Source organism: Pogona vitticeps, chromosome 2 (assembly GCF_051106095.1).
Source record: "Pogona vitticeps strain Pit_001003342236 chromosome 2, PviZW2.1, whole genome shotgun sequence".
Classification (NCBI taxonomy): Eukaryota; Metazoa; Chordata; class Lepidosauria; order Squamata; family Agamidae; genus Pogona; species Pogona vitticeps.
The window spans coordinates 138,619,550-138,641,025 of NC_135784.1; the positions used below are offsets into that span (position 1 = coordinate 138,619,550).

The following is a 21,476-nucleotide window of genomic DNA, read 5'->3' on the forward strand; positions in this document are numbered from 1 at the left end:
ACAGAAGATAATTCTTTAGAGAATTTTTCCTCACCATTTGGAAAGAGTTGTTGTGAAAGATCAGTGCACACATTTAAAAAGTGTTTTTCCTCCAAGATTTCTGAAATAATTTTGAATGGTTCCTTTCAAAAATGCTGATCTCTTTAAGAGCAAAGAAGCGGGGGTTTAGGAGTAAGTGTGGTCAGAAATTCTGGTAAGATCTGCACTTATTTGGCACCAACGGGCATCAAAGGGAAAGGAATAAATGCTCAGGCTGGATAAGCCCACAGAGTCACTAACCCATGAAAAAGCCTTGAATGCCACTTTTGAAAAAGTGGCCTTGAATCCCCGTGTATTCAAGTCTAAGCATTTTCAAAAACAGTCTCGTGCTAACAGTTAAAAGGTGCCATGCGACTCTTTCATTTTATTTTACTCCTTCTGTGATAAGAAACTGCCCTTTTAAAGGTGCCAACTGTTAAAGCTGTTCAGCTTGAATTTGTCAGGAAAAGATGTTTTCATGTTGCTGTCACTAGATTTTGAAATTCTCCTCCTGAATCTCTGTGAAGTCTGACATCCCCGCAGGGATTCAAGGAGAGATGCAAGGTAGAATTAAGGGGTGTACGAGGTGGGCCTTTGGATGTCACCAAATTGCTATTCCACCCCTTAAGTGGTGAAGCATTATGTGAGGCATATCAGATGCACATGTTAACATGGTGAGAGAGTGTGAATGTGTCAGGGAAGCTGAGAGCAAGGACTTCAGGAGGCTAGACTGCATTGTGAGTCTAGACTTCTAGCAACAGTCAGCCAAGGGAGAGTATTCGAAGCTGAGACACCAGACTACGACACATCTACACTCTTCAGGAACAACGGCCACAGCAGCAGAAATGAATGGGCAGTTCTAATGGAAATGGAAATGGGAAAAAAATTCTGGAGAGCAGCTCTTGGGGAGCAGCAGTAGTGGAAAGTGACATGGCAGACGATCTTTCACAAACAAGGGCAGTGATGCTCACACTACCATTGCTTGTGCTGCAAGAAGGCGGCAGTGGTAAACCACTTCCGAATATTTCTCACCTTGAAAATACTATGATGAGACAATCCAAAATACAACAAGAGATAGTGCTGGAAGCTTTGCTAATTACAGTACAGTGTTTAAAAGTATGACCCCGTGAGACCTTCAACATTGATATAAGGCCTTGGGGATTTTGTGTGTGTGTGTGCATGTGGGTCTGGTCTCTGGGTGTCTGTGTGAATTTTGTTGTACTGTATGTGTAGACTACGTATATACTTACAATGACAATAAATTTATTTGTATTTGTAAAAGAATTTTGTTCCTTGAAGGTCAGCTATCCATTTTAACTCAACCTGCAAATTCACCAGGCTAGCAGTTAGAAAGATGAGCATTATTGGGCCGATGGAAAGATGGGCAACCATTATTGCCTATAAGGAGACCCTGGGACTGCCAAGCAACCAAACTCTGTGGACTGATTGAGGGGCCACATTGAGAGAAATGTGTGTTTGTTTGTTTTTTTTAAATGAATGCCTCTCAAGTGAAGAACAAAAAGTATAATTGTGAAAACATGTTAGAAGAAGGAATGCATGCGTCCTCCGGGTTATATCTGGAATGTAAATAATGACTTCCTTTGCATGTTGAATTTTGGAGTTACCCATAACAAAGCAAACCACATTGCTGGGGTGAAAACAATGCTAGAACAGGAAAATTGCACTGCTCTGAAACTGTGCTTTCCTGGCACTCAGAGCCATAAACTAGACCATTACTCAAAAACTAAACAAGCCAGAAACCTGCAGAAATGGTCCCAAAAGATCCACTGAAAAATCCTGTTGAATTTGATGGGAATCAAGGACATTTACCTGTATAATCCTAATTTTTCTCAACACAATGTATATCTCTCTCACGCTTTCTCTGGATCACACCCCAGTATGCATTTAGTTTCTTTGCTGTTTTACCTTTTCCAAAACATATGTATGAAATCAGGACAGCCAATATGAAGGAAAGAATAATGTGTTTCTTTTAACAAAAAATTTAATTTTATCTCGGATAAATACTTTACTCTTAAAAGTACTGTGTCCATCTAGCGATGCATCAATTTTGTGATTTTTAAGCTGTTTCCCACCAGGTGTGATGTCAATGAAATAGAAGAAGTAAAAATGATAATGAACCCAGATAGACCTTTATCAGTCTGAATAGAAAAGTCCATGACATTGTCTTATAGTTTACTTATTTAACCAAAGATCAGTTTGCTTCTTACTATGATTAAACAGGTTTTCCCAGTCATCGTGTGCTTGAAATACCTGGACTTTCAAAATCAGATGACTAATCAACACTTTCTATTAAAGTTGCTTTTCTGAGCTGCAGGATGACATCTAGCTCTCTTTTCTCTTACCTACTTAGCAAATTATTATCAGAGAAATTCAAGATGTGTTAATGCCACTGTGTATAGATAATTAACATTCTGGAGCATTTAAAAGGAATATAATTCCCCAGAAAATTTAGATATTCTGCCTTCCCTCAGTTGTTAAATAGAAATGCTGTCCAAATGTTGTTTGGAAAGGAGATTTACAGTTCACCCCAAACAATGCTTTTATCCCCTCAAATGTATCTGATTGGTAGCTCTTTCAGGAGGAATAAGTTATGAAGGCATAACCCTCGGCCATCTTTTATTCAGCGCAGAAAAGAAAACATGGCACCAAATGTAGAAAGGAAATGAAACACAGAGGGTTACAGAAGACAATTTACAATCTTCAAAGCAAAGCGTGCTGCTTACATACCACCCCATAGCACTTCAAGCACTCTCTGGGCAGTTTACAAGTTAATTATGCAGGCTACACATTCCCTCCACCCTCCATGAGCAGGGTCCTCATTTTACCGACCTCGGAAGGATGGAAGGCTGAGTCAACCTTGAGCCGCTACCTGGGATTGAACCCTGTGTTGTGAGCAGTTTTTAGCTGCAGTACAGCGGTTTAACCACTGTGCCACAAGGCTCTTTTATTACAATTTTTATTTGGGCCGTTCTTATTCATTTCTTTTAAAAAGAGACAAACTCTGGTGACTGGACCATCTCAAAATGAGATCCCATGGAAGGCAACGTTGGCTTCTCTTTGAAAAAAATGCATCAGAGGCTGTCACCAGGGGTGTAACTTCTGCCATTACCACACAACCGTTCTCCCAAGGTATACAGGAGTTGCCTTTGACCTTCCACCCTAACAGAAGTATTACGTTTTTTCTGTGTGCGCATCCTGCTAAGTTCCATGCACTTCAGTATACTACTATGGCTGGGGCCATGTTAAGTTCACCGTTTCATTATCAACTTTGCAGGTGGTTATTTATTTGTAATCCTTTTTTTTTCAATTAAAGATAAAGCATTCTCTCTCTCTCTCTCTCTCTCTCTCTAGCTCCCAGCAATCTAATCAAGGACAACTTTCTCATCTAGAGCCAAGTCTTGGGGCTCCCTAGGCACTGAGCAACAGGGACACAAACTGAATGACAGAACCTGTAGAGTAGGAAGGTGGGACGTGTGATCCATCAGACATTTTTGGACTACAACACCTTTCACGGCTGAAAACTGGCCATGAAAAATGGAGCTAGAGGGAATTGGAGTCTCCCTACCCTTGCCTAAAACATCTAATCCTCTTCCTCGCTGAATAGACTTGAACATCCCTGGCATTAACTAAACTCACTGCTTGAAACTGGAATGTTAGACAGCTCGCCTTTCTTAACAGGCAACTACTAAAATTGAGGATGCTATTAAAGTAAAGGAGAACTTTGGCTTGCCCAGGGCCATGCTGACCTGTGCTTTCTAATTACCGAAAAGAGCTGTTTTACTGGCTTTGCAAATCTGCTGTTTCAATTAATTTTTAGAAAGCCATTTATTTGCTTTGTAAAACTGTTTTGTTAAGGAGAGCCAGGTGGTTTGTTTTGACTCAGCAGGACACACCTCTGGTTTTCTGCATGTGCCAGGTCAAACTAGGCCTGATTTCAAAGACTTTTGTTTTTTGTTTTATTTTTCCCTTTTTCCTGAATTTCAGCCAGGAAGGCCAGGGGGATCAATTTGTTGAGCGGTTTAACCATTCTCTTCTGTGCCATTTCCTCCTACCTATCTCATTCATTACCCCTGTGTGGGGTGAAGGAAATACAAATATGGGGAAAGTGCATGTTATCAGTCATTTAATAGGATAGGTAGGGAAAGGAAGGAGACTAGGCAAGGACATTGAAATCCAGCCAAAGAAAAACCAAACAAACAAATGGATCTCTCTATAACACTCAGCACAATGGTTAATCCTTGCCTTTCAACTCAGTGTTCATGTTTCTGGCTTCAGCAGAGACTATCCAGGTTGCTATAGGAAACTGACCTTTTAAATACCAAGGAAAGTTCAAAGATTTGGCCTTCTGCCTTGCTATTTCTAGATGACTGCACTCAATAAATTTTTTACCCTCGTAGATAGGAAGGCTTCCCCGCTCCCTTTTATTTAGAATTAGAGGCACCTGAAAAGCCAAAAGCATACCTTATTCAGGCTCTCCAGCCTCACCTAGCAAAGCTTATCTAACCTCTTCTTGTAATAATTCAAGGGGGTATTGCCTCCAGTCTTTGCCATCTGGATCCGTTCTGCTCCTTAACCTAAAACTGCTTTCACTCATTTGAACCCATTATTAATTTTTTGTCCAGTAGATGAAGTTTATTTTCTAGGTCATTTATCACCACCATCAGTCTTTAAATCTTCTCAGACTTGCTGACATCCTTCATGGACTGTGGACTCAGATCTAAAGCAGCATCTTAAGTTTTATACAGAGTTAATGGCCAATTACAGGTTCCCAATGGCTGCTTGCTCCTGTTGTCATGCATTTCACGTGAGAATATTTAACTCCTTGCCTGTTTGCTCTGCCTTCACACAAAAGCAGCTTCCTTGGCTCATGGGGCTCCAATGTAGTTGTTCACATGTGCTTTCAATCTAATTGAAGAACCCTTGGTGAGCTGAAGCTGAGAGATGGCCATTGAGGTAAGAATTCAACAGATACTTCTCCTCCTGCTTCTGTACTCCAGCTTAAGGTGGCCTGATGGGAAGGTAGGCAGGGCTCCTGCATGTATAATTTTTCTGAAAAAGATGGAATTTCAGCAAACAGGACAATCTGCTGCTTCTGAATTCCCTCACCGGCACAATTCTTAAAAAGCAAAATATGCTGCTTATCTACCATCCCATAGTGCTTAAAGAACTCTCTGGGCAGTTTGCAAGTTAGTTATGCAGGCTACACATTTCCCCCCCCCCCGCGCGCGCATGCACACTACGTACTCATTTTACAGACCTCAGAAGGATGGAAGGCTGAGTGAACCTTGAGCCAGCTACCTGGGATTGAACCCTGGGTCAGGAGCAGAGTTTTGGCAGCAGTACACAAGATTCCTTAAAGGCACAGGAGGGCCCCTGTCCTCTTTTGCCCTGGTCACGAGACTCTGGATGATTTTATTTAAAATAAGCATGCCAGGACTCTATAATATAAATTTGTGCACAATATGTAAGTTAATCTCTTAATCGGTACTCTTATTTACCAAAGCAGTTAACATATCCCAGAACAGTATTGGTCTTGCATGTCATGACATCACTGTTGACTAGAGATGGGGATATTCGTACTGAAAATAATCCAATCCTAGCTGGATCTAACCAGGGTCTGCCCCCTGGGACCATCCCATCCACTCACACATCCTGGTGCCATGAAGGTCCCGCTCTTCCCAACAATGGAACCAGGAGCTCCACTGTCTCCCTTCTCAGCTGGCCACTCCAGGCAAGGGGCAGGAGGAAAAATCTCCCCACACGACTGGTGAGTGGCCAGCCAAACATGGAGACAGCAGAGGTCCTGGCACCACTGGCAGGAAGAATGGGACCCTTCTGGTGCTGGGACATGTGAGTGGATGGGCTGGTCCTGGCAGACAGACCCTCATTAGATCCAGCTGGGATAGGGATATTAGTATTTGTTTACAAATATGAGTATCCCCATCCCTACTGTTGACCCACCCCGGCCAATTTCTTTTAGACACTGTGCCCACTAAGGGCACAAGTCACCAGACGTACTCATACATAACACCTGCACATTTCCTTAGGAATTCCATAGTCAGCAGTACCTCCTTAAGGAATGCACTCTGCAAATAATTGCTAGCTTGCTTGTTATCTGTTTTTCATTTGTTTTGTTTTGTTTTCTTAGTTCCTCCTCCTCAAGCTCATGCCCATCTTATTATAATTATGACTTGTAGTTTCTGTCTGTCAGAATGATGCATTGATCATGGATGAGGGTGATATTACTGCTCAGACGAGTCTCAAAAGCAGCTTTTTCCACAGCCCTATTTGATATCAGTATGTCATATTTAGGACAGCACAAACTTGGCTATCATCAGCTACAGGAACTCATAACAGGCAGTCTTTCTCAAGAGCTGAATGTCCCCCTTTAAACCTTCTTAAAATCCTGCAGTAATATTATTACCACAATTTGTTTTACTTAACCACTTCCCAAAATGGAACTTCAGACAGAATGTAAATAATTCCTAATCCTTTTATCCATTTCAGGGCTGCTTATGAGTGTGGAAAGTACAGGCAAAATGATTCCATGTAATATCCTATTAATAAATATACATAAGTACTGTGTCCAGAATTCCTGGCTTTTTGATGCTTGTCACAACCATATCCGATTTTTTAAAAAGCAAAAGAACATTATTATTTTATCCATTTTTAGAAGACTAATGATCACCAGAATAAGCCTGAATTTATTATGCAGGAGATCCAGGCTTAATCAGACTTGTATGGGTCTTTTTTTTTTTAAAGGTTCTTGAAGAACATCTCCATTTTGGCTGAAATTCAGTTGCTTAGCATAAATTGAAATAGTGTAAACACATTAAACCAGTGGAGATTCTGTGAGTCAAACCCTCTGTAAGTTTCACTAATTCTAGTTGTAACTTTTACTACACTAAGCAACAAGATTTAAGCCAGGATCAAACATTTTAGTTTTAAAATGGAAGGAAACTGGGAATTGTAGTCATGCAAAAATGGAGTCTGTTAGGTTCTGTTTAAGATGAATTTAAAAGACATGTTTTTCAGGAGCTTGTTGTGAAGAGTTGTTTGTCAAAGTCACAAGGTTGGACAATCCAGGAAAAGAAGATGAAACAAAAGACCAAGATCAGACACCTGGAGCATGAGAACTTTGGGCGGTGATCAGAGTGATCTGAGTTACACCAACTTGGACTTAATTGGGTGACAGCTGGAAAGTGTAATGAAGGAGGCCCTAGATATGTAAAATGAGCAGGTTTGTGTATGTAAAAAACTTGGTTCAGTGAATGCTGTGGAAGACACAGAGGCTTGTTTTTCTTGAGAAAGTAGAAGGGGGGGAATAGCCCAGCTTCTAGATGCCAACATGTAGAGATGTAGAACAAAGATGATTACCTAGCTGTTTTTATTTTAATCGGAAATTGTAGGTTTATTTAAACATTGTAATAGTCTGCAAATGCTTAATGGTTATGCTTTAAAGCTACAACTATACTCGAATGTAACATTATTTTCCTAATAAAACAAATATAATTCTTCAAAAGAGATCTAGTCTCTTGATACAGCAGGGCTATCTAAATCCAGTGTGCATGAAAGAAAGTTAATAGTTGCTACTGTAAGTTAATCCCCTTCATGGATTGCTGCCTTGTTGTGGTGAAGGGGCTTGAGTAATTCAGAGAAGCTATGGGCTATGCCGTGCAGGGACACCCGAGACGGACAGGTCACAGTGGAAAGTTCTGACTAAACGCAATCCACCTGGAGCAAGAACTGGTAAGCCACTCCAGTATCTTTGCCAAGAAAACTCCATGAACTGAAACAAAAGGCTAAAATATATGACACTGGATGATGAGCCCCTCAGGTCGGAAGGCGTCCAACATGCTACTGAGGAAGAGTGGAGGACAAGGACAAGTAACTCCAGAGCTAATTAAGTGGTTGGGCCAAAGCCGAAAAGATGCTCAGTTGCAGATGCACCTGGAAGTGAAAGGAAAGTCTGATGCTGCAAAGAAAAATACTGCATAGGAACCTGGAATGTAAGATCTATGAACCTTGGTAAGCTGGATGTGGTCAAACAGGAGATGGCAAGAATAAACATTGACATCCTGGGCATCAGTGAACTAAAATGGACAGGAATGGGCAAATTCAGTTCAGACTATTATCATATCTACTATTGTGGGCAAGAATCCCGTAGAAGAAATGGAGTAGCCCTCATAGTCAACAAAAGAGTGGGGAAAGCTGTAATGGAATATAGAATATAGAATGATTTCAATACAAATCCAAGGCATACCTTTCAACATCACAATAATCCAAGTTTATGCACCAACCACCATTGCTGAGGAGACTGAAACTGAACAATTTTATGAAGATTTACAACACCTTCTAGAACTGATACCAAAGAAATATGTTCTTGTCATTATAGGGTACCGGAATGCTAAAGTAGGGAGTCAAGGGATAAAAGGAACAACAGGGAAGTTTGGTCTTGGAGTTCGAAATGAAGAGTTTTGTCAAGAGAAACAATCTGGTCATCACAAACACTCTTTTCCAACAACACAAGAGGCGACTCTACACATGGAAATCACCAGATGGGCAATACCAAAATTATGTTCTCTGCAGCCAGAGATGGAGAAACTCTATACAGTCAGTAAAAACAAGACCTGGAGGTGATTGTGGCTCTGATTATTAGCTTCTTATAGCAAAACTCAAGCTTAAACTGAAGAAAGTAGGAAAACCACTAGGCTAGTCACGTATAATCTAAACCAAATCCCTTATGAATACACAGTGGAAGTGAAGAACAGATTTAAGGAACTAGATTTGGTGGACAGAGTGCCTGAAGAACTTTGGATAGAGGCTCGTAACATTGTATAGGAGGCAACAAAAACCATCCCAAAGAAAAGGAAATACAAGAAAGCAAAGTGGCAGTTCAACGAGGCCTTACAAATAGCAGACAAGAGAAGGGAAACAAAATGTCAGGGAGATAGGGAAAGTTACAGAAAATTGAATGCAGACTTCCAAAGAATAGCAAGGAGAGACAAGAGGGCCTTCTTAAACGAACAGTGCAAAGAAACAGAGGAAAAGAATAGAAAAGGAAAAGCCAGAGATCTGTTCTTGAAAATTGGAGATATTAAAGGAACATGTTGTGCAAAGATGGACATGATAAAGGACAAAAATGGGAGGGACCTCGCCGCAGCAGACGACATCAAGAAGAGGTGGCAAGAATACACAGAGGAATTATACCAGAAAGATTTGGATGTCCTGAACAACCCAGATGGTGTGGTTGCTGACCCTGAGCCAGACATCCTGGAGAGCGAAGTCAAGTGGGCCTTAGAAAGCCTGGCTAACAACAAGGCCAGTGGAGGTGATGGCATTCCAGTTGAGCTATTTAAAATCTTGAAAGATGATGCTGTTAAGGTGCTACACTCAATATGCCAGCAAGTTTGGAAAACTCAGCAGTGGCCAGAGGATTGGAAAAGATCAGTCTAGATCCTAATCCAAAAGAAGGGCAGTGCCAAAAAATGCTCCAACTACTGTACAACTGTACTCATTTCACACACTAGCAAGGTTATGCTCAAAATCGTACAAGGTAGGCTTCAGCAATATGTGGACCGAGAATTCCCAGAAGTACAAGCCCAATTTTGAAGGGGCAGAAGACCTAGAGACCAAATTGCTAACATGTGCTGGATTATGGAGAAAGCCAGAGAGTACCAGAAAAACATCTACTTCTGCTTCATTGACTACACAAAAGCCTTTGACTGTGTGGACCACAACAAACTATGGCAAGTTCTTAAAGAAATGGGAGTGCCTGGCCACCTTATCTATCTCCTGAGAAACCTATATGTGGGACAGGAAGCAACAGTTAGAACTGGATATGGAACAACGGATTGGTTCAAAATTGGGAAAGGAGTACAACAAGGCTGTATATTGTCTCCCTGCTTATTTAACTTATATGCAGAATACATCATGCGAAAGGCTGGACTAGAGGAATCCCAAACTGGAATTAAGATTGCCGGAAGAAATATCAACAACCTCCGATATGCAGATGATACCATTCTGATGGCAGAAAGTGAGGAGGAATTAAGGAACCTTGTAATGAGGGTGAAAGAGGAGAACGGAAAAAAGTGGTCTGAAGCGCAACATCAAAAAAACAAAGATCATGGCCTCTGGTCCCATCACCTCCTGGCAAACAGAAGGGGAAGATATGGAGGCAGTGACAGCTTTTACTTTCTTGGGTTCCATGATCACTGCAGATAGTGGTAGCAGCCACGAAATTAAAAGACGCCTGGTTCTTGGGAGGAAAGCGATGACAAACCTACAGTAGACAGCATTTTAAAAAGCAGTGACATCACCTTGCAGACAAAGGTCTGCATAGTCAAGACTATGGTTTTTCCACTAGTGATGTATGGAAGTGAGAGCTGGACCATAAAGAAGGCTGACCGCTGAAGAATTGATGCTTTTGAATTGTGGTGCTGGAGGAGACTCTTGAGAGTCCCCTGGACTGCAAAGAATCCAAACCTATCCATTTTGAAGCAAATCAACCCTGAGTGCTCACTGGAAGGAGAGATCCTGATGCTGAGGCTTCAATACTTTGGCCATCTCATGAGAAGACTCCCTGAAAAAAATCCTGATGTTGGGAAAGTGTGAAGGCAAGAGGAGAAGGGGACAACAGAGGACAAGATGGCTGGACAGTGTCACCGAAGCGACCAACATGAATTTGACCCAACTCCGGGAGGCCATGGAAGACAGGAGATCCTGGCGTGCTCTGGTCCATGGGGTTACAAAGAGTTGGGCACAACTTAATGACTAAACAACAACTGTAAGTTAAAAGGTCTGACTGTCCTACTTGTTAAGGCTGTTGTGCATTCTAAGGAATCACAAAGCCTGTTTTATTGCTTTGGAAGCAATCAAAGGTTACTACTAAGGTTCAGGCTTGTCTATGGGGCTTACTGCGCACTTCTGAGGCCTAGAAGACCTATGTACCTCAGGAAATATAGGTGGCAGATTCGTGCCCAGAGGGACTCCCTGACCACGATCTTTGTCCCTTTAGGGAGACAGGATTCTTACATTAAAAACTACATTTATAACCCATATCCATCCCATTATGGTTTCAAGGTAGCACATAAAGGGGTTCACAGGTTTTCTCCCATCCTCATGCTGGCCAGACGCAAATGTTTTCTGTTTTAGCCAGGTTGCTATGTCCTGTATTGTCACAAATATAGTCATTGCTAGCTTATCCACTGCACTAAAAACCCACAATGCATGTAGTAACATGTCTTGAGTGCTCAACTACATTATTAGCTATTAGAAAACTTCCATTGCTGAGTATTCTCTGAGTAGTAATTGCACTAAAGTCATGTCCACCTTTTGCCAGTGTCTGCCATATAACTTCCTCTTCCTCTATGACCACTAACAGAGCCCATTGCAAATGTGTAGTATAGTACCTGGTCTGTATTTGGGGTTTTAAAAATGGTCCTCAGAATCCCCACTGGGGAAAAAAGCCAGCTTCTCCTACACTGCCTGAATTTCAAAAAGTGAAACTGACACAGAAGTAGACCTCTGAAAGGAGGAGAAACCTGAAAAGGCAGGAGACCATCTGGACACAGCACTATTACTCCTCTGGAGTTCATTTCAGGGGCACTGAATATTGTGCTACAATGAATCAGAGCTTGGAATGTTATTTTAAGGTGACACATTGAAAACTGAACATTTGTATGGCATTAGTATCAATATTGTTCCTTGTTAAAGAAACAAGTTAGTCTTCCATTACTACTGTGCTGTTTTTAATTAATTTTAGACACCTAAAATGCAGAAAGCCCAAATATTTAGGTCATGTAGGGAAAAATGAGAAATATGCAGGTAGTTATAGCTCATCAGTCAAAGTAAAATAAAGAGGAAAAAGAAACTGCCTCCAAAATCAGTATAGAGGTGATGATGTCCAAAAAGACAGGAACGAGGAGGAGAAAGAAGTCCAAAACTCTGCACAAAAAACACTTCCAAAGTACAGTATAATTTAGGAGTAAAAACAGGACAAAAAAAGACAAAAGTGGCTTTGGGCAGTTCTCACACACGTGCGCACTGAACATGTTTGGTGATATTTTATGAAATATTTTGGCTTTTTTCTGTGTAAAAGAGCAGTTTTAATACATTATACTAAACTAAGGAGTGAATTAATTCGATATAAAGAAAACGTGGTGGCGCTGTGGGCTAAACCGCAGAAGCCTGTGCTGCAGGGTCAGAAGACCAAGCAGTCGTAAGATCGAATCCACACGACGGAGTGAGCGCCCGTTGCTTGTCCCAGCTCCTGCCAACCTAGCGGTTCGAAAGCATGCAAATGCGAGTAGATAAATAGGTACCATCTCGGTGGGAAGGTAAACAGCGTTCTGTGTCTAAATCACCACGGAAAGATTGTCTTCGGACAAGCGCTGGCTCTATGGCTTGAAGAGCGGGATGAGCGCCGCCCCCTAGAGTCGGACACGACTGGACAAAAATTGTCAAGGGGAACCTTTACCTTTAGCTTAAAGAAAACCATTCATTGAATTAGTACCAGTGACTGCCATTAAGTCTCCATGATTGCCTGGGAGGCTGGGGAAGGCATATGGCAGTGAGGAGTTTCCAGTTTCCATAACAACCTCTTATGTTCAATAAAACTGAGAAGTAATATGAGACTTCAGTGTTACCATCAGGTACCTGGCAAAGCAGCTTTTTGTGGAGTGGGGGGGAGTTGTTATATTTCTAGGTACTTCTTAATCATAATTCGCACTGTAGCACGGCTGCCGAGCTGCTGATGAAACCAGAGTTCTCAAGGACCAACACCATAATGCCTATGTGGAAAGCTATAAGAATGACAGGTTGGCAAAGAACATTTGGAAAACAGATGAGCTGGGGGCTTGCTCTGCACTAATTGCAACAACTGTAATTCACTGAATTATTCATACGAACAAAGATGGGCAGAGCAATCCTAAGACTGCCGTTAGGATGCTCTCAGAGAGAGCACTCGACACCTCCATTGCCCTGCGAGGAAGGCAGAGCAATTTCCTTCCCACTCTGAGCAACCTGAGGGCATGAATTTAGACCCAGCTCAAGGAATAGTCTAAGTTCTCAGCTCAGGCAGGTAGAGGGCCAGGATCGTGAGCCGGGAGGACTAACAGATCCAGAGCATACTGCACTGTGTCCAATGATACTCCTGATCTCCCCCCTTCTCCCTTTTTCAGTGGGCTTGCCTCCAGCTCACACCACCGCCTTGTCCCCTGCCCGAAGGGAGCCCGTGAGTGGCGCTGGATGAGGTAGTTGTGCAGTGGCGGCTGCAGCAGTCAATGAGCAGCCACAGGGGGTGGCCGAGCACACCTGCTCCTTCACCTCTGGCAAGGGTCAAAATTGAGGGTCGTCTTATACACTGGGGGGTCTTATACACAGAAAAATACGGTAAATAAATGACTCATTCATGCTTCCTCCCATGTCACTTCTGTGGACTGTGAAAAACTATTCTCAGAACATCCAGATTCCACAAAGTAGTGTATAATGTGGTTATCTTGAACATAAGCCACTTTTACCAAGTCCAAGCTCTATTTCTTGTAGGAGAGTTTAAAACACATCCACTCCAGCCCCACCAGATACTCAGACAGGAATTAGTGTTTGGTATATTTGTGCCTCTCTGGATGACAGTAGAACCAATTACTGTCGGGGTGGTGAGGGCTCCAACATAGGAGAATTCAAGAAAAGGTTAGACAGCCATCTGTCAAGTACACTTTGATTTAGATGCCTGCACTGAGCAGGGGCTTTGGAGTAGATGGCTTTATAGACCTCTTCCAAGCCCATTATTCTATCATTCTATGATGACCTTGATGCCCCGTGCATTCTTTCAAGGAGAATTGAGTTCATACAGTTCTATTTGGGCCCAGTAGCTGCTATATGTGATTAGCTTAGGGTAGCCAGTCTGAGAGCTCTGCTATGGCACTTCTCCATCAGGCAAACAGGGAAGACATTATTCGCAGAACTCTGTTCATGTCTTGCAAAGCAAAGACTATGGCTTCCTTTGCTATGTCAATCCATCTCACGTTAGGTCTTTCTCTTTTTTCCCTATTGCTTTCAACTTTTTATAGCATTAATGTCTTTTCCACTGAATCTTGTCTTCTCAAGATGTGCCCAAAGTACAATAGCATTGTTTTTTCTTTTGTACGCTGATACCAGTATTTTTTCTGATGCAAAGATTAAGCTGTGACCCAAGCAAAAAAACAAAACAAAACAAAAAAAACCCTAACTCCTTTAGGTGTTTTCTTTGTTTGTTTGACTCACTTTTGGCTGGTGAAGGGGTTCCATTAGCTTCTATAATTGGTAGCACTATTCCACTATTAAACAAAGAAACAGACAGAAACATTCAGCACATAAGACCATTTTGAAAAGGCCCCTGCAAAATGTTTCAAAGACTTGGTTTTAAAGACAGCTGATTTCCACAGTGGCTTAGCTATGAATGTCTGCTGTGTCGGAAGCTTTCAGTTTAACATTATTCCATTTAAACAAACAACAAAAAAGAACCCACAAAAATCCATCAGAGAGGATTATTTCTACTGTTTCCTCCAGATTTTTTTAAGAGTTGTTTTTGAAGACAGCTGATTTCTGAGGCGGATTAGAGCAGACATTTCCTGCCTTTGGAAGCTTTCAATTTATCATTAATCATTAAAGCAAAGGGAGGGAAAAAATGGATCCATCAGCTAATATCATTTTAAAAGGGTTTCAGGACTTCAAGTGTTACTTCAATTTTTTTTTGAAAGATGTTTGATCCCTTCCTTAAAGAGATGCTGATTTCTTGAAAGAGAAGTGAAATGGGGCTTTATGAATGAGTATGTGCACAGAAATCCTGATAAAATCTGCACTCAAATGAAGATACGTGGTACGTACCAGCATAAAGCTGGAAGGAAGAAGCACTGCATGGGGACGAGTGCTTAACATCTAATGAGATAACAGGCTTGATTGGACCCACTTTGTGGTTCTGGTGGTCAACAGAATAAGTAAAACTGTCCTCCATCACCACATTTCAAATGAATCCATTTTTTTTCGCTGTCAGCTTTCACCACAATCCAGCTGTCACATCCATACACAGTAAATGGGAATATTATAGTATGGATAATCTTGGCCTTGGTCTCCAGCAACACATTGTTACATTTAAGGATCTTTTCTGGTTCCTTCATAGCTGCCCTTCCAAGTCTCATTCTGATTTCTCAACCAAGGTCACCACTTGGATAGTCTTTAAAAATTTCAGTTTCTTAATAGTCAGTATTAAAGTTATGCCATCTTCAGTAATTATTGTTTTCGTTTCTTAATGTTCAACTATAATGCTGCTTTGCACTTTGTTCTTTAGCCTCTCTCAGGATCATTTCAAGTCATTGCTATTGGCCCACATCCTCTTGCTGAACATTGTAAATTGCAGTAGAGTTGGCCCATTGAATCAGAGGGAATTTGATGAATCAACTCCTCCATAAGTTTCATTGATTCAAAAGCAAGTTTTAAAAGACTTGCAAAGTACAGTCGTGCCTCACATAGCGACGATAATTGGTGCAGCAAAAACCGCTGCAAAGCGATTTCGTCGCTATGCGATATTAAAAAGCCCATAGGAATGCATTGAAACCCCTTCAATGTGTTCCTATGAGCTTCAGACTCACCTTTAAGCAAAAATCCTCCATACGGCGGCCATTTTCGCTGCCCGGTAAGCGAGGAATCCATCCCAGAAAACAGCGGGTGGCCATTTTTTTCACCCGGCAGCCATTTTGGAACCGCCAATCAGCTGTTAAAAATTATCGCTTTGCATCGGTAAGCGAAACAGGGTACCGATCATCGCAAAGTGATTTTTCCCCATAGGGAACATCGCAAAGCGATCGCAAAAGCAATCGCAAAAAGTTAATCGCTATGCGATTTCGTCGTTAAACGGGGCGCCCGTTAAGCGAGGCACCACTGTATTGTGAAGAGCAGGGTTAAAAAGAGAGAGAGAGAGGAGACCTTAATACAGTGCCCCTTTCTTTACAATTCAAAGCAGGAAATGTGCCTGTCTCTGCTCAAACCCTCTTTCACCTGTGAGGGAAAGGGGAAAGGCTGTCCTCCTTCTGAGCAATGTATCCACGTTGTTTTTGTGACAGCGGCAGCAGTGGCTGCTACTAGCAATTTATCATTATCCCCTTTTTTAAAAAGAAAACTTTTTTAAATGGTACAAGCGCAGTGGACATCAAGTGGCCACAGCACCCAAAACCTTTCCCCTTTGCAAAGTAAATAAATCAACAGCAACTTTCACACACACTGAAACAATAAGGAATGAAGTGGTACACCATCAGTACAATTTAAAACAACCCTCTTAGTGAAAAGGAAATAAAACAATGGCTGGGATAAATGAATCGATGTTATCCATGTGTCAGGTCAACAGTAAAATTTGAAAGGATCCAAATAGCAAAATGCTATAACTGGGGTTCTTATGGAAAACATGATCAAGACCTTAAATATATTTTATTTATATTTTATTTATTTATTTATTTGATTTATATCCCGCCCATCTGGTATATTTATACCACTCTGAGCGGCTAAGCTATGAATTATAGCTTATAGGACTAAGCTATGAATTTCAGTTCCTGAAATTTCAGATGCTAACCTCAGTTTTTAAAAGGTGAAAGAGGCATCAGGGATACAGTGGTGTAACAGTGATTTGTTTAATGAAGAATTTTCTCATTATTTTATATCTATGATTAGAACATATAGTTTGGTTGGTTCCATCCACAAAAATACATCCCCTATAACAAGAGTGGGAATCTTTGTCCTTGAGATGTGTTAGACCAGTACAGTACTTTCTGCTCTCATGTTTTCTTCATAATTATGAATTTATTTTAATTAGTTTATATACTCGATTTCTGCCCAAAAGATGCAGCTCAACCTACAACATAAGTGTGTGTCAACTTTTGAAAGCAGATTATCATAGATCCCAACTTCCATCCAATGGATGGGATATAAATGTAACAACAACAAAAAAACCTAAATGATATTTATTTATTTATTTATTTATTTATTTATTTATTTATTTATTTATTTATTTATTTATTTATTTATTTATTTATATCCCGCCCATCTGGTCTGGTCGACTACTCTGGGCGGCTTACAATAAAATATACAAACAAGTAAATAATTCTGAGGTGTTATGAAGGCTCTAAATCTTTGCCCATAGGTCAGGGCCCTGTAGAACTTGTGGTTATAAATAACAATACAATTGCAAAGAGACCGTGAAGCTCTATGAAAATAGATAGATAGACCGATAGATCGATAAATCAGACAAAAAGGTTGGGGCACCCACAAGCCTAACAGTTATATTTTAATGTGAACTTCGTGGACTTGCCTTTTTTACTCCCCCCCCCCCCCAATTCTGTTTTGTCTGATATGCTTGCACAGACTCACATGGCTACCTTTTCCAAAACCACACTTGTTTAGTCAGTTTCTTGAAGTATTTCAGGACTGTGCAATTTATCAAACTAAACCTTGGGGAGAATGATTGAAGAAAAAAAAATCTCTGATCCAGTAACTCCTTTTTATTTGGGAAAAGGACCATCTAAATCCTGCATAAACATGCACAAGTCATTTCCTGATGGGTGCTTGAACAGAGAATTTATTGCCAGCTAGCTAATCCATATTTTAATTGGTTTGAGGCACAGTGTAATTTGTCCTTTTGTCTCGGGGCTGCTCCATTATCTACTGTGACAAAGAGTTCTACTTTCTATATCATTACCATGCCTGCACACATGAATTGCTTTGTAATCACAGAGACTCTTCTCCCACAGCCAAGTATTTTGTTGGATGTGGTCACTTTTTCAGCCTTGCACTCCTCCATTACCACCAATAACGACGGGGATCTGTTTCTTTTAAAACAGAGCCGCAAAGGCAAAATGGAGACATCACATGTACATACTATACAGCAGGTGTTTCTTTTCGCCTTCTCTCCCAGCCTTGTGCATACCTTCCACATCTGGTCTGAAGGCTCCCCCCCAAAGAGAGATGGGAACATCCAGCAAGGAGGGGAAATATTTTCCACAGCAACTTGAATTAGTGGATGGCTCCACAGCAGCTGCCCTTAAAGTGAAGCCGAAGTATGTGTGGATATGAGGAATCTGATGTATTGAAACCCCTGTACACTGTTGTGGGATACTGTGCAAGTAGTGGTGACAGAGAAGGATCACCTCTCCACTATCACCACTTTCATGCAATAAGGACTTGAAGTCTAACACTTCATGGATCAGATTCACCCTGAATCTTCCACCCTTGTCACTCTAGCTGTTTCCATAAGTATTTTCATTGCCCTCAACTCCTCAATGTTGAAATTCCATGTGAAGATCTGCTAAAAAGTTTGGGTCTTTTGACGTTTAGAAGTTGGTAAGAGAGTTTTACAGAGTTACGCATGATGTCGAGAAACAGGACGTTAGAGGATTGGGTTTCAGGACTGTATTACAGTCAAGTCCGATTTGGGGAGCTGAAAGGAAGCTCTTCTTCACACCATGAATAATGGATTTACAGAACTCGCTGGTGCCATGTGTGATGACCACTGGTTTAAATGGTTTTAAAAAGGGAATTGGAGATATTCATTTCAGGTATGTCTAATAATGCCTAATAGTCAGGGTGGGTTTATTCAACTTCCATATTCAGAGGCAACACGCCTCTTGAGTGCCTGTTACTGGGAGGAACAAGGGGAGAGGACCATTGCCTTTATGTCCTATTCTTGGGCTTCCCGAGACAGAATGCCGCACCTTATAGCCTTTTCTTCTTCTCCAGCGGAGGTCCATTTATTTTTCCACTGCTTATTTGTGTTTCAGGACCACAAGGTTAGAAGTAAGAGGAGGGAAATGCATTCCTTCATGGAATGCAATTTCATCTTTATACCACCATTCATGGCATCTTCCTTTAACATGGTGAGGGTGACCTAGCAAGGCCACTCAAGGCTGAGATACAGCCATTCTCTTCAGGAGTTAATGGCTACATGTTCTTTTCTATTCTCCAGTTGCAGAACATACATTTTTACACTGATTTTGCTTTCAATAAAGAGGTGCAACAGCTAATATGGGCATTTTCTTGCTAATCTCCACCTCCACACATTAAGTGGCTATTGTTTGGCCATCTCATGAGAAGAGAAGACTCCCTGGAAAAGACCCTGATGTTAGGAAAATCTGAAGGCAGGAAGAGAAGAGGACGACAGAGGATGAGATGGCTGGACAGTGTCATCTAAGCTACCAACATGAATTTGATCCAATTCCAGGAGGTAGTGGAAGACAGGAGGGCCTGGCGTGCTCTGGTCCATGGGGTCAGGAAGACTCGGACACGACTAAATGACTAAACAACAACAAGTATGGTTATCAATGAAAAAAAACCCTTTCAAGACAATCATGCAGAGGTTAAAAACACATACATGTGGAGGATAGATCCATTGCTCATCTAGGCAAGTTCATCCCACTTTCACCTTTTTCAAGCCATCATCTGGTTCTGCTTTGTCTCAATATGAGCTCCTCCTGTGAAGCACTCAACGGTAGAAGTGAAAAGCAGATGCAGAGTCTGGGAAGCTGGCCAAATCATTAAAGTGAAAAAAGGATCTCGGATACAAATTTTCTAGAGCTGCCACTTTTAGCACAGGCAACTTTTTGTCTAAGTATAGTCACTGGCAAAAAAAAAAAAGAAGAAAAAAAAGATAAGTTCCACCTTAAAAAGAGCTAAAACAGCCAGCTCCCACAGTGCCCTACTTCTGCTGAAAAGCCATATGGAAAATATTTATAGATGTAGAATTTCTTAACATATGAATACATTAGGTCCTGGTCTTCATGTTTATAGCCCTGTTCATGCATTCTATAAGCATGTGTACTCCACATGCAGTGAAGGAAGCATGTTTGGCCCCATCTGGCTCCACCATTACTTTCAATATGCAAAAGTATGAAGTGGGGTGAGTATTATATCCATATGTGCTCTCTTCATGAATCTTTATATTCTGCCTCACAGGTAGATCCTACACGATACAGCTGCCTTCTCCTCTTCAGAATGCCAGTTTTGTATGTTCAAAGCAATGGCAGAGCAGGACAAAAAGACTGAGTCCGACTCATGAAGAGAGCACACATGGATATAACAGGCTTCCCTCATTGCATAGGAAGTACACAACTTACAGAATAGGGCTTATTCTGTAACAGAGAACAGGATGAAAAAAATGACTGGGAAAACTTTACTTGCTTCCCTCTGTGCTATACTGTTTCGGTTATTGCTGAAACTAAACACTGCAGAGCTTGAAATTTATTCCTTTTTACAATAACGAGATCATAAATGAATTAGATCACACTCAAAGTAATGAGGAATTACCTCATTTCTTTCGCAGCACAACTAAAACAATATTAGTTATCTTGTAGTTACAGGGTAGGAAACTCTGGCTAATGAGAAAGTGTTTATTGATTGATTGATTGATTGATTGATTGATTGATTGATTTGATTTGATTTGATTGATTTGATTTGATTTGATTTGATTTGATTTGATTTATATCCTGCCCATCTGGTCTGGTCGACCACTCTGGGTGGCTTCCAATAAGGTGTATACAAGAGTATACAAGTATAAATTTATTTTATTTATTTATTTATTTATTGGATTTATATACCGCCCCATAGCGCTACAAGCACTCTCCGGGCGGTTTACAATTTTAATTATACAGGCTACACATTGCCCCCCCCCCCCCCAGCAAGCTGGGTACTCATTTTACCGACCTCGGAAGGATGGAAGGCTGAGTCAACCTTGAGCCGGCTACCTGGGATTTGAACCCCAGGTCGTGAGCACAGTTTTAGCTGCAGTACAGCGTTTTAACCACTGCGCCACGAGGCTCTTATATAAATATATATATATATATATATATATATATATATATATATATATATATATATATATATATATATATATATATATATATATATATATATATATATATATATATATATATATATATATATATATATATATATATATATATATATATATATATATATATATATATATATATATATATATATATATAAAAAAGTATACAAAAGTATAAAAGTAGAGTTGCTTTTTAAAAACTAACTACAATAGTAACTTACTCTATCTTACTTATAATTGTAAATAATTTCTCCATGCACTGAGTACAGATTTAGATACGAATGAAAAGATATAAGAAATTACTACAATTGTTCTGCACTATCCATGAAGCAGTGATGTTCAGCCTGATGAAATGGAATGTTCCCTGCAAAAGTTTGCAAATTGTTTGATTTTTTTTTTTTTTTGTGGTCCAATAAAAATTATCACTCACTCTTTCATTTGTGTAGATTCATATAGCTTTCTCCAAAGAAAATGTCTTTGGTTTTTGTTTTTTTTAAAGGAAGTGCCGTTTCAAAAAGAGAGGGGAAGGTAGGTTGAACTTTTCCTCTGGCAGTTGATTTTTCCACACAGA

The 21,476-nt window shown here is 40.7% G+C and overlaps 1 long non-coding RNA gene across 1 annotated transcript; it reads left to right on the top strand.

Annotated features, from left to right (window-relative positions):
* The first annotated feature begins 568 nt into the window (after positions 1–568).
* On the top strand, positions 569–12,007 carry LOC144586283 (uncharacterized). The gene is made up of 2 exons (XR_013541017.1): positions 569–4,992; positions 7,075–12,007. It is a non-coding gene; the product is annotated as an uncharacterized LOC144586283 (long non-coding RNA).
* The last annotated feature ends 9,469 nt before the right edge of the window (positions 12,008–21,476 follow it).